The sequence below is a fragment of the Columba livia genome, chromosome 2 (assembly GCF_036013475.1).
Source record: "Columba livia isolate bColLiv1 breed racing homer chromosome 2, bColLiv1.pat.W.v2, whole genome shotgun sequence".
Taxonomy (NCBI): Eukaryota; Metazoa; Chordata; class Aves; order Columbiformes; family Columbidae; genus Columba; species Columba livia.
Window position 1 is genome coordinate 81,707,471 of NC_088603.1, and position 16,395 is coordinate 81,723,865.

The 16,395-nt window shown below is 37.8% G+C and overlaps 1 long non-coding RNA gene across 2 annotated transcripts in view; it reads left to right on the top strand.

Moving 5' to 3' along the window:
* The window catches only part of LOC102092672 (uncharacterized), a 48,074-nt gene that overhangs the window by 19,371 nt on the left and 12,308 nt on the right, over positions 1-16,395 (top strand). The gene's annotated exons all lie outside the window — the stretch shown is intronic.

Below are 16,395 nucleotides of genomic sequence, written 5' to 3' on the forward strand. Positions count from 1 at the left end.
ACAACTCAACACATCACCGCACTATGAACAAGATTTATGCAACACTAAGACCCCTTATTTAAGCCTCATATTTTAGATGTGAATTATATCAGCAAATATTCTGGGTGGAAAACGGCAGATGTCAGTATGTTACAAAGCACCTGACTCTTTCCTTTGATTAATCCTCCAATTTTGATGTCACCAGTTAGCTCATTTGCATTGGTGACCATCAGGTCCAGTATTGCATCCCCCCTGGTAGGGATGTCCATTCCATCACTTAAGAAGTTACCCTCAGTGCACTCCAGGAGTCTTCTGGATTGCCTACAGTTTACCATGCTACTTTTCCAGGAGATGTTGGTGTGGTTGAAGTCCCCCAGCAGGACAAGAGCCTGTGAATGCAAATGCCTCCTGTAGCTGAAGTAAGAAGGTCTCCATGAACAGTTTCTCTCTGATTGTGTGGCCTGTAGTAGACACCAACCGCAAGGTTTCCTTTGTTGCCTCAGTCTCTGATTCTCACCCAGAAACTTTCAACCTGTTAGTGGTTATTCTTCAGAGACAGTTCTTCACACTCCATCCATCTCTTGATGTAAAGGGCAACTCCTTCACCCTTCCTTCCTTCCTTGCCTGTCCCTTCTGAACAGCCTGTAGCCATTGGTAGCTGCACTCCAGTCATGGGAACCATCCCACGAAGTTTCAGTAGTAGCCACATAAATGTATATTAGGTAGCTAACAGTTGTCATGGTTTAGATGCACATTAGCTAAAGTTAGGCCATCATTATAACTCCACTAAGTTAAGTATTCAATATATTCAGTGTTAAACTACCCTCTTACTAATTTTTGTATTGCGTAGTGGGACACATATTAAATCCAAAGCTAAGATCAATTTAAGCTGGTCAAATGTATCAATACATAGTACATTGAATTGGGAAAATATTGCCCCTGATTCCTATAGCAACAAAACTTCATTGGCATGGTGCCCATCTTGGGCTAGTTATACCTACCAATCATGGTTAATTAACTGAGGCTCAGCATAATGCTGATGTTAACTTCCAATTAGAGACAGTTCATGTCAAGAGACCACAGGTTGAGTCTCTCTGTTGTATTGTGCGTTAAAGTACAGATGTGCTCCAATACACTGGTAGAAACCCACAGGAATACAAGATGCAACAAAGAGCTGATCTGTAAGTATATATTAATATTTAGAGTATATACTGCATATGAAGAGTATCTTTCACAACCACAGGAAAAATGCATGTGAAAGAAAACAAATTCTTTATAAAAATAAAAATTATCACAAAAAAACCCACAACAACAACAACAAAAAAACACAACACATAAAAATCCAACACATAAAAACCAAAATTATTTTTCAGAAGCTAAAATGTCTTAATGACTAGGCTTTCATTTAATTTTTAGAAACAACTATTTATTTTTATTGAAATAACTTGCTTCACTAAGACATTTCAATTGAAAACAAGCTCTTTTAATGTTTAACCAAATGTAGTGTTTTGTTTTTCACTTTGTTCCTTTTAGTCAAACAGCACATTGCAAGAGAAAATGTAGAGTACTTTCTGAATATTAATTATAGATTCCTTGAAGTCTCCTAGGTCATTAAAATATGATTATCTAAAGTGTTTTCTTAGGTGAAATGAATAATGCACATTAAATATACAGACTCATTTAAAAAGTCTATGATTATTACCTTATTGGGATTCACTTAATGAGAAAAATCCATCACTATCAGTTCAGTGACATGGGCAAATGGTTCCATTCCTGAAGATGCACAGCATGACTAACACAATTCACAACACCTGAGATATCAAGTTAGCCACCTTATGCTGAAGGGTCTGCAAACTACTAAGAAGTGAACTGGTATTTCTCCTGAGTATATTACCTAAAGTCTCCTATTCCTTAATTAATTGTACCAGATTACTTTAAATTAGCCCTGTGCTGTGGCTTATTAAAAAAAAAAAATAAATCTTGTTTCCACAGCAAGATTTTTTTTTTACCAATTTGTAATAAATGGATATACTGAAACATTTGAAAAAAATGGATTTCCACTTTCATTTAGATGTAAGCAAGCATCAGATAAATCTGTCCCTGAAGAAATGTGATATGCACCATTACATTACGTATTTAGTGTTGCCAAATTCTCCTTTTGGGGGTTAGTCATAGTTCCAATTGTTTTCCAGATTGTGTATGTGTCCCAAGAACTCTGAAGGTAATCACAGAAGCCATAGGATGAGATGGCACATCCTTGACTGTCAGGTATCAACAATAAACACAACTGGAGTATTTGTACCATGCTGACCACAAGACACTGCACAAGTAACTGTGACATCTGGGTCTTGTATTTATTCTTTCTATAAAACACTTAGGGACTGATTAACCAGGTCCGCACTGTGCCTCAACAAAACCAGTATACTGAATATTTTTTATTATGTTTCTACTCTGTATGTTGACAATTATAAATTGGAATGGGATGGAATAGAATAGAATAGAATAGAATAGAATAGAATAGAATAGAATAGAATAGAATAGAATAGAATAGAATAGAATAGAATAGAATAGATTTCAGTTGGAAGGGACCTACAAAGATCACCTAGCCCAACTGCCTGACTATTTCAGGCTGACCAAAAGCTGAAGTGTGTTGTTAAGGCCGTTGTCCAAATGTCTCTTAAATATTGACACGTTTGGGGCATTGACCACCTCTCTAGGAAGCCTGGAGTGTTTGACCACTCTCTTTAACCCTCCCCTGGTGGAGTTTTGAACCATCACCACTCATCCTGTCACTGGGTACCAGGGAGAAGAGATCAGCACCTCCCTCTCCATGTCCTTTCCTCGGGAAGCTGTAGAGAGCGATGAAATCACCCCTCCGTCTTCTTTCTCTACACGAGACAAACCCAAAGCCTTAGCCACTCCTCATAGGACATTCCTTGCAGGCCTTTCACCAGGTTTGTTTTTTTTTCATAAATAAGATATTACAACGGATACATATTTGAACATCTATTTTTAAGTGATTCTATCATGCCCATTTTTTTGTGGAAAATAGATACTTCATTCTGTCAGATAAAATTTAAGAAGATCCACATTTTTATGGATGCAGTTGAATAACAGATGATTGTATATGAAACAGAAATCAGCAGTCAAGTGTAAATTGTGATTCATCTCACACTTCTGACATAGCTATTTTGAACAGCTACCGAGCTAGAAGAAGATCATACCTAGCTCCTAATCATTATGTCACTCTAGGTAGAACCCACCCACATGAGCTCTCACATGCACACAAACACTGCAATGTGATTTAATCTTTAAGTAATTACAGACTGAAATGGTTTGAGAAACAGCAAGTACATACAGGTAATTAAGTCTTCAGCACAGTACCATTATAAGTTATTAGATGCCTGCAAAGTGCAGGTGGTTAGTGCAGGTGTCGTGGGCTGCAGAAAGCAGAATGCAAACAAAGCAACCAGATCAACAGACAAGCAGATACAGACATAAAGCACACACACTTATACACGCTATAAATATATACATTCTCTGTCTCTTCATGTTGAAAACATTAAGAATGAGAAATCCACCTGTATACAAAATAACTCTCAAAACTACTAACAATTCATGAAAGTATACCCTCTTTTTACTTTCTTTTTATACTTTCTCGTACCTTTAATCACTCTGTTAACTGAAAAGAACATCTAATTAGGTCCAGTGATATAACTTAGCCTCTTCAATATGAAAGAGAAGGAATAGTAAGAGATAGCAATAATAAAGAATAACTAAATTATTGATATTACTATGATGCATAGGAGGGCTGATAACAAATTTTTTTTTTTATTGGAGAAATATAATAATATAGTGCATGAGGAAGTTAGAAGAAAGTAACACCTAACAAAACAAAACAAAAGCAAACAAGCAAACAACAAACAAAACCACAAAAAAACAACTAGCCAAACAAACAAAACACCATACCAAACCTTGGCCAAAATCATATAAGAAATTCAGAGAAACGTATCTCCAAAGTGATACATTACAATGTATATCAGGATATATAGTAACAAAATACTTCAGGATATTGAAAAAATATACTTTTCTTTTTCCAAAGCTGCAAATGAAAGTCTTGTTTTTCTTTGTTGCAAACAGTAATTATGGGCCAGTCTCTGACACTGTTGTCTCCATTCCTGCTATATTGAGTATAATTTTATTCTAAACGTCTCATTGAAATAAGTAGCTTCTGTATGAAAAAGACAACCTTATAAAACTAAAGATGTCAATTAGTAATGAAGAATATCCTGATCCCTTTCTAAATAATATAAATATTTTATTTTCATCTTATTTTAAAAATATCTACTCAAAAACTGCTGTCCATAGAAAGAAGAAACTATGCTTCCCCAAGACCATTTAACAATATGGCACATAAAAAAGCCTGTGATACTTTTTTTTGGATAAAATGAGATACAATGTTGTGTGGGTTTGTTTGTTTGTTTTTCAAATTGTGCTCATATGCTAGCTTTATATTTCTCAGTAGTGGTCTAAAATACCAAGCACAAGAATGGAAAAGATATATACTTGATATATATCTTGAGTCTTGATATCATAGCAAGACAAAAACAATTAGCAAGGGAACTTTGCTAGCTGGGGTCTGTAGGCACTTGTGTTGATATTGCCCAGTGTCATTCAAGTCTTGGTTAGCATAAAAATTAGTCATTATGCTGGCTTTCTCTTCCTGGGAAGGACTATAACTTGTCTTGACTTGTGTTGTGTTACAAAATATGATCCAACTTCTATGCAAGCTTTTATAGAATCAGATAGCAAACAGCAGACAATAAATGTTCCACTCTAAGTTCCTGACACAAGGACGTTGTGTGACAAATCAAGGGATGGAAAGATACAGAACTGGTAGGAAGAAATTTTATGCTTAGTGGAGTTGATACACTTTGTCACTGATTTCCCTGGGGTCAGAATTTCATTCTGAGACAGGGAACAGCAGAACAGAATGGCACAGTGATTTACACAGGCAACACTAGGAGGAGTTGCAAATGAAGAATATGTATGAAAAGAGTACTCAAGATTAGCAGAGAAATCAAAATAACAAACAATGGTGGCTAATGCAAACAAATGTGCAAGGAAAGGAGCATTTATGAATTCAACTCCAATCATTCTGTGATTCTATTATTCTAGACAAGTACTCAAAGCCTTATCTTAAAAGGCTTAAGGCAGCAGAAGGAAGCAAATACAGGAGATGAGTTACCAGTGTTGAAGTATAACACTGAACCTCAGTTTCTTTACTGTACATGCTATAGTTGAGTTTAAGCCATTTAAGCAAGAACAAAAAAATGCTATCTTTATCTTGCTGACAGCTTCATAAAATGGATTTCTTTAAAGAAATGCCTGACACCAACAGTAACCTCTAACAATGCCCAGGGGAACTGTAGTTTGACAGCAGTAAGTCCATATAAAAAAAAAAAATTATATATATATATGTGTGACAGAGCTTGAGTGTTTATAAAACACATATATAGCACCTGTGTTATTTATATACCTTATTGTTATAACAGCTACAAAATACACATTTAAAATAGGTGTAAAGGAAAACATAACAGAAACTTGTCAAAAGAAGCTTTTATTTAAACATTGTGCTATTTAACATGGAAGGCTGCTTGCAACAGAAATAGAGGCAGATAAAGAGCCATCTGACAGGTAGATCTCCTCAAGTGAAAATTAACAAAGTCCATGTAAACAAAAGTACATTTAAGTGACAAAATAATGCTCCACTGCCTAAATAAAAAAAAATAATTAAAAAAAAGCAAGCCTAATAACAGTGCCAACAGATTCTTGATAGAAAGAAGCAGCCAAAAACTACATAAAAAGTGTCACATACACTAATACCAAACACAGCACAAAATCATTGACCAAGTGACAAAGCTGAAGAGGATGAGCTATATACTAGAAACAGTGAGATACTGGTAATGACAGTGCTGCTCACAGAAGACAATCAACATAAAATCTGACTGACAGTGCACCTGCAAGTATGAAGTATGACTTTCTCAGAGACTGCTAAAATGTCTTCCTTAAATAATCCCTACAAGTCTTCACAGCATGTACTCAGTTTACAGTCTTTGCTGCATCCTGACTTTCTGTTAATGCCTCCTATATGTGCTTCCATTTACTTGAATCTGACTTTTCGTGAAAGCAGGTAGAAAAAATTCTACAAATTTTTTTAACAACAAATCTATGAAGAAAAATATGCTGTTACAGTTTAACTTGAGCTAGCAATCAAAAACACGATGGCCGATTGTTCGCTTCCCCTCACATACCCCCTCCCTCCCCAAATAGAGGAGAGAATCAGAAGGGAAGGAACAAACTCATGGACTGAGATAAAAACAATTTAATAAAATAACAAAACAATACTAATATACTGCTACTACTAACATATAGAGAATGAAAATCAAATCTAAAATAAGTGATATTCAAAACAATCCTTCACAGACTGAGCAGCCAGTCCCATGAAGAGAACACCCTGGTCCTGAACAGCCAGTCCCAGGGGAAGAGAGAGGAAAAGCTAAAAAGGCAGAGAGGCCCAAAAGTCAGCTGCCAAATGGCAGAATGTCAAAAGGCTGAACTAAAGGAACTCTTGAACAGAACTCAACCAAACCGGAGCAGAACTGGAACAGATGTCCCCAGCCAGAAAACTCAGTTCTCATTAAATATGAAGCATCACACTGATAGCATGGAATATTCTCCTCAATCGGCCTAGATGTCAGTTAAGGTCTGCCCCATCCATGAGCCCCTTCCTAGCTGCCTCACACCTTCAGATAGAGAACTCAGAAAGACCTTGGCTCCCAGACAACTAAGATAACAGTAAGTTCTTACATTCTCTTTGTTCCAACTCAAGAACACCAGCAAGTTACTTGAAGAAAAACACGAATTATGTCCCAGGGTGTTATCTTCCTGTTCTCAAACTACATCCAAATGACTGTGCTGTCTACAGAAAACAAGAGTTTCTAACTGCATGAAGAAAAGCTATCTTGATTTCAGTCAAACCAGCACAGAGGTGATGCTTCCCAAATTCTCTGGACTAGCTAGTTAGTGGGCTGAAAAACTGTTTGTCAGTTGAGTGATATTAAACTTGCCAATAAATGTCAAATTATTTAACAGATTAAACATGTCAACAAATCTGGTTAGTCTGACATTGCTCATACACAACGTGCAGTTTGATAGGAGCAAAAATCGTACTTACTTCACAGAGCAGCTGTATTACTTCCATGTTTACAGCTCTATAGCAGCATGCCAGATTAATCCAAACCTCCATTTCTGTATCTATGATTTTGCAAGAAAACTCCTGGGTAGACAGGTATTTATGTGCTTGATTTGCAAGCTCCTGCAACACACATATAAGCCCTTCTGTTTACAGGGGTTTCAGCAAGATTTATGTAAGTAGCAACCACACAGATTTAGGAGTCTGCTTGCACACATTGCACATTATAATCAATTCCTAACATATATTTGACACCATATTGGTCATACAGATAAGCTGGAAAATTCTATTGTTTCATGAAGCTAGATCCTCAATGTCAGCATTTTAAGCAGCAATATCATAGAATATTCATGCAACTTCAGAAATTTAATTATTATTAATTAAAAGTATCAATGAATATTATTATTATTAAACATTCAAACAAGCCGTTGACTTTGTATGATCCTTGAAAGAGAAAACCGAGAATGTAACTAAGCAGGAAGAAGTGGAATGGTAGCCAAAAAAAAACTCTCAGGGAACTCTGTTTCAAAAGGGAGTAGTACAAATACCGAGAGTAAAATATATTCTCTGAAGAAACAAATAGTCAGAGCAACAGAAAAAGCAAGATAGTCTGAAAATTTCAGACAAAAATTAAAAGCAGTTGAAGCACTCAGAAATTCCAATGCCTCTTCTGCTACAAGAAGCTGAAATCTAGAAGGTTGATTTTTTTCCCCATAAACATCATCCTAAACTTACTCCTCCCAAAAGGAGCAAACAGCACCATGTTTATCATATGATATTAGAGAGACACTTTCTTTGTTCAAAAAACACCTCATTAAGCAGTTCCTATACCTCATAGATTGCTTTAGTGTAAACATCATTCCATGCTTGCCTTATGGTTACGGTTTCCCCCAGGCATCTGATTTGAGCGAGCTGTCTGGGAAATGATACCAGACTGTAAGAACCTTCACTTGGACTATACAGAGCTTTTCTTGTGTCAAGTCTAGGGAGGAAAAATGAAAGCCAACCAGCATCATCACTAAAAAGGGAAATTTTGAACAAGAATATTTGTTGTGCCTTCTTCATTCTTCAGAGGAATATAGAAGACTTTAGATTTACTACTCTAGCCTGTTTCAGTGAAGCAAAGGTAACTCAAATATCATGGGTTACAAAAAGATAGAGGAACTCAGGATTTGAGTAAGCATCTAGTATAGAAGCTACAGACCTTGGAAATGCCTTCGTCTTGGAAATGTCTTGATTTTTGGCTTATGTAAATTGTGGGAGTTCTTTATGGTTTACATACCTCACTTAATCATAAGTTAACTACCAAGGCTGCTTGCAATAAGAAAGTAGTCTAGCAGAAGAGTCGTTGAAAGACCACAGAGGAGAACATCAATGCACACAAGTTTCAAGTTTGTTGTAATAAATTACATTTCTGCTTTAGGTGTCTTTAGATTGGCTCCTAAAGTGGAGGGGAAATAGATCTGGTTAGCACCAATATTTTCTAAGCAGTATGCAAGTTACCAATTAATATAAGAGATGAACACTTTACACATGGGTGTAGAATGGAACTCACTGAAATACACATTGCCGTACCTAAAGCAGCTATTCAGACCATATTCCTGCATATTATGTTGCAATGTGATCCATTGGAGAGGAGATATGGAAAAGAAGGCTGCAAAACCCAGTGGCAGAAGTGATTTTCTTAGGTTTTGGGGGGGGTTTGTTTCAGGTTTTGTGTGTGGTTTCCTTTCCTTTCCTTTCCTTTCCTTTCCTTTCCTTCTTTCCTTTCCTTCCTTTCCTTTCCTTTCCTTTCCTTTCCTTTCCTTTCCTTTCCTTCCTTTCCTTTCCCTTTCCTTTCCTTTCCTTTCCTTTCCTTTCCTTTCCTTTCCTTTCCTTTCCTTTCCTTTCCTTTCCTTTCCTTTCCTTTCCTTTCCTTTCCTTTCCTTTCCTTCCTTTCCTTTCCTTTCCTTTCCTCTTCCTTTCCTTTCCTTTTTCCTTTCCTTTCCTTTCCTTTTCCTTTCTTTCCTTTCCTTTCCTTTCCTTTCCTTTCCTTTCCTTTCCTTTCCTTTCCTTCCTTCCTTTCCTTTCCTTTCTTTCCTTTCCTTTCCTTTCCTTTCCTTTCCTTTCCTTTCCTTTCCTTTCCTTTCCTTTCCTTTCCTTTCCTTTCCTTTCCTTTCTTTCCTTTCCTTTCCTTTCCTTTCCTTCCTTTCCTTTCCCCTTTCCTTTCCCCTTTCCTTTCCCTTTCCTTTCCCCTTTCCTTTCCCCTTTCCTTTCCCCTTTCCTTTCCCCTTTCCTTTCCCCTTTCTTTCCCCTTTCCCTTTCCCCTTTCCTTTCCCCTTCCTTTCCCCTTTCCTTTCCCCTTTCCTTTCCCCTTTCCTTTCCCCTTTCCTTTCCCTTTCCTTTCCCCTTTCCTTTCCCCTTTCCTTTCCCCTTTCCTTTCCCCTTTCCTTTCCCCTTTCCTTTCCCCTTTCCTTTCCCCTTTCCTTTCCCCTTTCCTTTCCCCTTTCCTTTCCCCTTCCTTTCCCCTTTCCTTTCCCCTTTCCTTTCCCCTTTCCTTTCCCCTTTCCTTTCCCCTTTCCTTTCCCCTTTCCTTTCCCCTTTCCTTTCCCCTTTCCTTTCCCCTTTCCTTTCCCCTTTCCTTTCCCCTTTCCTTTCCCCTTTCCTTTCCCCTTTCCTTTCCCCTTTCCTTTCCCCTTTCCTTTCCCCTTTCCTTTCCCCTTTCCTTTCCCCTTTCCTTTCCCCTTTCCTTTCCCCTTTCCTTTCCCCTTTCCTTTCCCCTTTCCTTCCCCTTTCCTTTCCCCTTTCCTTTCCCCTTTCCTTTCCCCTTTCCTTTCCCCTTTCCTTTCCCTTTCCTTTCCCCTTTCCTTTCCCCTTTCCTTTCCCCTTTCCCCTTTCCTTTCCCCTTTCCTTTCCCCTTTCCTTTCCCCTTTCCTTTCCCCTTTCCTTTCCCCTTTCCTTTCCCCTTTCCTTTCCCCTTTCCTTTCCCCTCCCAGTGAGGCAAGGAAGATAGCAACAGCACCAGGCAAAATGCAGCAAAATGGGAGAAGCAGTAGAGCAATCCTACTTTCTCTTATAAGGCTGAAGCTAAATGCTTTGATATTTTTTCTTTCTAATGTAATAATGATTTCATCTACCACTCAAAAAGGTTGTGGAAAACACTTTTACAATAATCACCTGAAAAACTTTCATATTGTTCATTTTGATGTTGTTTTTTAAGCATCTTCCACTGTTTAGTAGGGCTGTTAGTATTAGAGACATGAGTGTTGCCCAAGGTTTTCTATAATACAACTTTTCCTTTGGTAAGATAAAACACAATTTTGGATATCCTTTAGAGTTTAGTACATTTCTCAAAGCTCACTGAAGCATGTGTTTGCTTCCATTTTCAGCTGTCCTTCACTTACAATACTTCAGCCCTCCCCCCAATATATTTTAATTTGAATGCTAAATATTATGTTCTTTAGTAGATACCAGCAGATAGATAATAAAGAGTATAAAATATCCAAATGCAGGTTTTCTTGAGGATCACAGTGAACCTGCAGACTGACTGTGTGAAGGATAAGCCTTCCTCAAGTGTGAACAGCCAAAGGCAACCTCATTGCACTGTGGAGTACACTAAGCCAAGGTGTCCAGCTGAAATCATATACTCCTATAAAGAGTAAGTGCCCAAGTTGATTAGTCTTGGCTCTCAGCTATCTCAGTTTTATAAACACAACATTTGTTACATGTCATCAGCAAAGGGCCATTCCCACAGTATTTCATTCATGGGCACAGAGAGTTCAGAAGACTGTCAAAGAGAAGAGCACTATGGAGCTCAAGTGTTAAGACACCATTTTGAATCCAACTCTGGTCACTAGCAACAGAGGAAAAAGAGACAGGCTGTTAAAAGCAGTACATCTAATACACTAATGAAAAAAGAAAACAAGCAACACACATATGATTTTTTGGGTACATGGTGAAAGTACTTGATGACAAGTTGATTCCTGTACAGTCACAGTGGAAGAAGTATACCTGTTTGATTTAAGGTACCAAAAAAGATTACTGTAAAGTTTATTAATTCTCCTTTCAAAAGATGGACTACCTTTTGAACAAAGATAATAAATATTTTTTGTAGCAATGGACCTTAACTTTTCCAGAATATATAATTCCCCAAATTACCCTCAAACAAAACGGCTGTGCATGTAGCCCCTTAAATTAGTGTTTTGTGTTTCCAAAAGCTTATACATACAAGTATCCACCAAAAGTTGAATAATTCTAAACTTTTGCACTTTAAAATATTTTATGTACCATTGAGTTTGCATAGAGTCTACATATCATATTCAAACACCAGAAATAAGTGATTTCTCTAACTATGGACCCATCCCCATCCTTTGCTAGAATCAAAAAAACCCTGTTGAACAAGGCCTTCTGAAACATACTTGTAATTTCATTGGACTGAGCATGAACAGGCTGATAAATTGGGGTATGGGACAACTACATTTTCACTTAATTGCCCTGCAGAATACTAGAGAATTAGAGTAACTCTTCCCTGATCGTGGATTAGATTTTTGAGGAAGTGATATATTTAATGTTTTCTAAAGTATGCCATATTATAATACAACTTGACATACAATAAAAAAAGTAATTTTTAAATTTTAAAAATGAAAATATTCAATATGTTAAAAATCTATTTCTAATTAAACAAGACAAGATGTACATTACTTTAAAACAGTTGTATTTTTCTCCTACCAGTGGCTCATAAATAGCAGTGCATTTGTTCCTTGTTCTGAATATATATTTATTAGCACCACATGTAGGTAGAACATTAAGCCAAGAAGCATACTAAGAGGCACAATAACTTATTACGATTGAATATGTTTTCAGTCTATTTTAAGCATTTTAGATATTCTTTATTACACAGTTGAATTTGTATATAGGTAGTCCTGACTTCTGAGCTGCAAAAATCCAAAAAAAATTTGGGGGGGTTGTGGGGAGGGGGTGGTTGTGAGGATAGTGTGATATTAATTATTAATTCAAGAAAATAGTTTAGACACTACATTATTTAAATTAGTGACATTAAACAGTATAAAGAATATATTTGGAATGAAGATTTGGAATGTTCTTTTCAGATGTTTGTAACTCTAAAAGTAAACAAATGGCAGATGTGTATAAAACAAGGGGCAATTTGATTAGCACATAATATACAAACCTCAAAGTCCAGGATAATGTAGGCGTTTAACACAAAGTCCTATTCTATTAACCACAGGTATTACATAGCTCATCAATAAGGACTTTGAGATTAATCCTGACTGATCTTCTGCAAAGGATCAAAGAATCTTATCCACAAATTTTGCATTTATTATCTGGTCTCTAACCACTACTTCTCCAAGATCTTTCATAAACTGTGTTTTGTTTTGTTTTTGTTTTTTACATTTGTATGCTTTTATTTATTCAGATAAAATGTTTTGCTCATAATAAACACACCAGTGATCAAAGTTCTAAATTTAGCATTTCACTTATATAATCTGCATAGCATGTCATTTGGGCAGGAATAAAAGCAAATAATCTTTTGTTTTTGAAGTAGTAAATTGTTACCAGCAAGCCACCAATCTGTAGCAGTCATTAGCATAAGAATGTATTAGTCATTATATTTATTTTAAAGTATGTACAATGTATAAAAAAGTCAAATGAAAAATAATCCTGAATTTTTACACCATGGTACAGTATGCATCCCCAGTGGATCTTCACATGGAATACATATTCCAGAGTACTTAAATATGCTTCCTTCTATAAAATTCATATGCCTTACAGTTCTTGATATATGTATATTAAAAACCCTGGGCACACAGAGAAAAAGTTATTTTTTACATCCAGCAATGCCTTGTGACTCTTTTCAACTTTCTACAACCCATAGGGTTTAAATGTGTTTCCCCGTGTCTTGATGAATGCCAGAAAGCCTTGAGCTGTCACCAGCAGCCACTAGGAGACACTTCTGGTGCCTCTAGCCCCTAAGCCTCCAGCTGACTCATATGGCAGAAACCATGGTAGGCAGCTGGAGCACATTCCTTCAGGCTGTACCCACAGAAATTTGACGCATCTTAAAATGGGGAATACCTTGCTTTTACCTAGTTACTTAAATCATTGATAACTGAAAAATGACTAATATAAAATGCAACAAACATTTATACATAAAATCCACATCAAATAAAAGTTACAAATGTTTATAAAGGATACAGGTGAAGAAATGAGAGCAGAAATATATCTAAACTAATTAGACCAGAGTTACTTAAAAAAAACCTTTCTGTTCCTCATTCAGCCACCTTACTTTCTCCCCTGTTTCTCCCCCTTTCTTCCAAAAATGCAGTAAAATGTTTTAAGCTTTGTGTCAGCTGTACCTACTATGAAGCCTGCCAGAAAGTTCATCCACAGGAAAAATTGTCTTCTGGAGCACTCCCTTTAGAGGACAACTCCAGTAATATCCATCTCATCCAGCTGCCTCATGGTGAAGAAAATTCTCATTGCAAATATTCCCTTTTAGCTTTTTTTCCTTTGAGATGGTCCTTGCAGGCTTCATTTTTCATTCCAAAGTTTTTTCAGCATCATGTTAATTCAGGGAGAGCCAGCCCAATCCTTCATTTAAAACAAAGATTGCTTCCCTTCTTTAGCAAAAGCTGTTCTCTGAGAACTGAAATGCAAGAAAATTCCATCACACTTCCCCTCATTTTGAAGAAGCCTGGAACAGAGTATGCCAAGAAGCAAAAAGGCCTACTTATGAAAATTAGCTAAGCAAAGGGAGGGCAAATGGAAAGCATCAATAATTCAGACTAAAGTGCAGTTGTTTTGCATGTGTTGTGTAGTGTTTCAGATGTATTTCTATTAGAAGGAGAGTAAGAAAGTTTTGTTTTTACAGTAATATATTTCTAATGCCTGTCTAAATATGTCTTGGATAAATGATAACAACAATTCTTGTTAGTAGTTTCCCATGTCACAACACAAAGGCTAGAGAAAGAACAACAAGACAATTTGGAAAAAGAAAAAGTCTGGCTTAACACAAGAATTTATTTTCAAGTAGGATATATAGTAGTAACCTCTACAGTGTTGTACTTCAGACTTGTGACCAGAAAAGTATTGATAACACAACAGTGTTTTAGCTAGTACCAAACAGTTCTTGCACAGCGTGAAGGTCTTCTGTTTCTCACTGTGTCTCCTCCCCACTCTGCAAATAGTCTGAGGGTGGGAAAGAAGCAGGGATAGTACACAGCTGGGAGAGCTGGCTGAATTGACCAAAGAGATGTGCTGATGTAATATCACACTCAGTTACTGTTAGGGAATTTTTCCAAAGCAGACATGTCTCAGAGACCAACTGGGCTTTCAGATGCTGGTGATGGGTGACTACTTTTGCATCCCTTGGTTTCTCATTTTTCTGGTTTTTGGTGTGTGTCCCCACACCTTTTTTTTTTTTTTTAATTTATTTTTTTTAAGCCATTCTCCACAGCCCCTCTTCCCCTTCACTTATTAACCTGTCTTTATCCTGACTTGCAAGTTTTTCTTTTTGACCTTCTAATTCTCTCTCTCATCTTGTGGCAGGGCAGCAAGCAAGTGGCTGATGGGTTGCAGTTGCAGCTGGGCTCAACCCCCCACACCAGTAAAGCTGGTGAAATTGGCTAGAAGGGGTAACACGGTGAAGAAAATGAGGCAAGAAAGTAGGGAGAAAAGCACTATGAAGCACAGCTACCAAGAGAAGAGATTATAAGGCAGAGGTAGTGGGAGAGGAAGTTGTGTGAAGCATGGCTAAAGGGATGAGAAGCAGAGGAGTAATGAGTAGCTCATAACAGTGAGCAGTAGGGCTGACAGCATCAAGAAACAGCAAAATCAGAACCAGGTAAGAACAATATACCAACTCAGCTTAAATGCAGTCTTACCCCCCATGAAGACTTCAAAAACCTTGAACAGTGAGTGCCAATTATTAGAGGAGAGAAAAAGCAACTAGCTGACCTAGCATTTGTTTCCTCTGAAGAAAACACAATAATATATAGCTGGTATAGTTATGCTTTAAGAACCAAGTACCAGTACTATGTTTATTTTCATAGTTTGAGTTTTCTTGTTTCCGTTTAATAAAAATTTGTTTGTTAGCCATTTGGTTTACATTTAATAGCTGCTTGATATACTTTACTGCAGAAAGCATTTTCACTGCAGTTTACATCAGTCTCTCTGTTAAAAATATAGATGACTGAAACAGAATCACAGAATCGACTGGGTTGGAAAAGACCCCAGAGAGCATCGAGTCCAACCCTTGGTCCAACTCTAGTCCGTTTGCTAGATCATGGCACTAAGTGCCATGTCCAATCTCAGTTTAAAAACCTCCAGGGACGGTGAGTCCACCACCTCCCTGGGCAGGCCATTCCAATGCCTGACCACTCTCTCTGTAAAGAATTTCTTTCTAATATCCAGCCTAAATTTCCCCTGGCAGAGTTTAAGCCCATGCCCCCTTGTCCTATTGCTAACTGCCTGGGAGAAGAGACCAATCCCCACCTGGCTATAACTTCCCTTCAAGTAGTTATAGAGAGTGATGAGGTCACCTCTAAGCCTCCTCTTCTCTAGACTAAATAACCCCAGCTCCCTCAGCCTCTCCCCACAGGTCTTATGTTCAAGTCCCTTCACCAGTCTTGTTGCTCTTCTCTGGACCCGCTCCAGCACTTCAATGACTTTCCTGAACTGAGGGGCCCAGAACTGAACACAATACTCCAGGTGTGGCCTCACCAACGCAGAGTACAGGGGAAGGATCACTTCCCTTGTCCTGCTGACCACGCTGTTTTTGATACAGGACAGGATACCGTTGGCCTTCTTGGCCACCTGGGCACACTGATGGCTCATGTTGAGCTTCCTGTCAATTAGTACCCCCAGGTCCTTTTCTGTCTGACTGCTCTCCAGCCACTCTGCGCCCAGCCTGTAGCGCTGCAGGGGGTTGTTGTGACCAAAGTGCAGCACCCGGCACTTGGCCTTATTGAACTTCATCCCATTGGAATCAGCCCATTTTCCCAGTCTATCCAGATCCCTCTGCAGAGCCCTCCTGCCTTCCAGCAGGTCGACACTCCTCGACAGCTCCTCTTGTTTGTTGCCCATACTGCGTGCATTAGTGTACATGCACTTCAAGCGGGCTGCTGATTTCACTCTTAATTCGGGCTTTCCATCCTTAGGCTGAT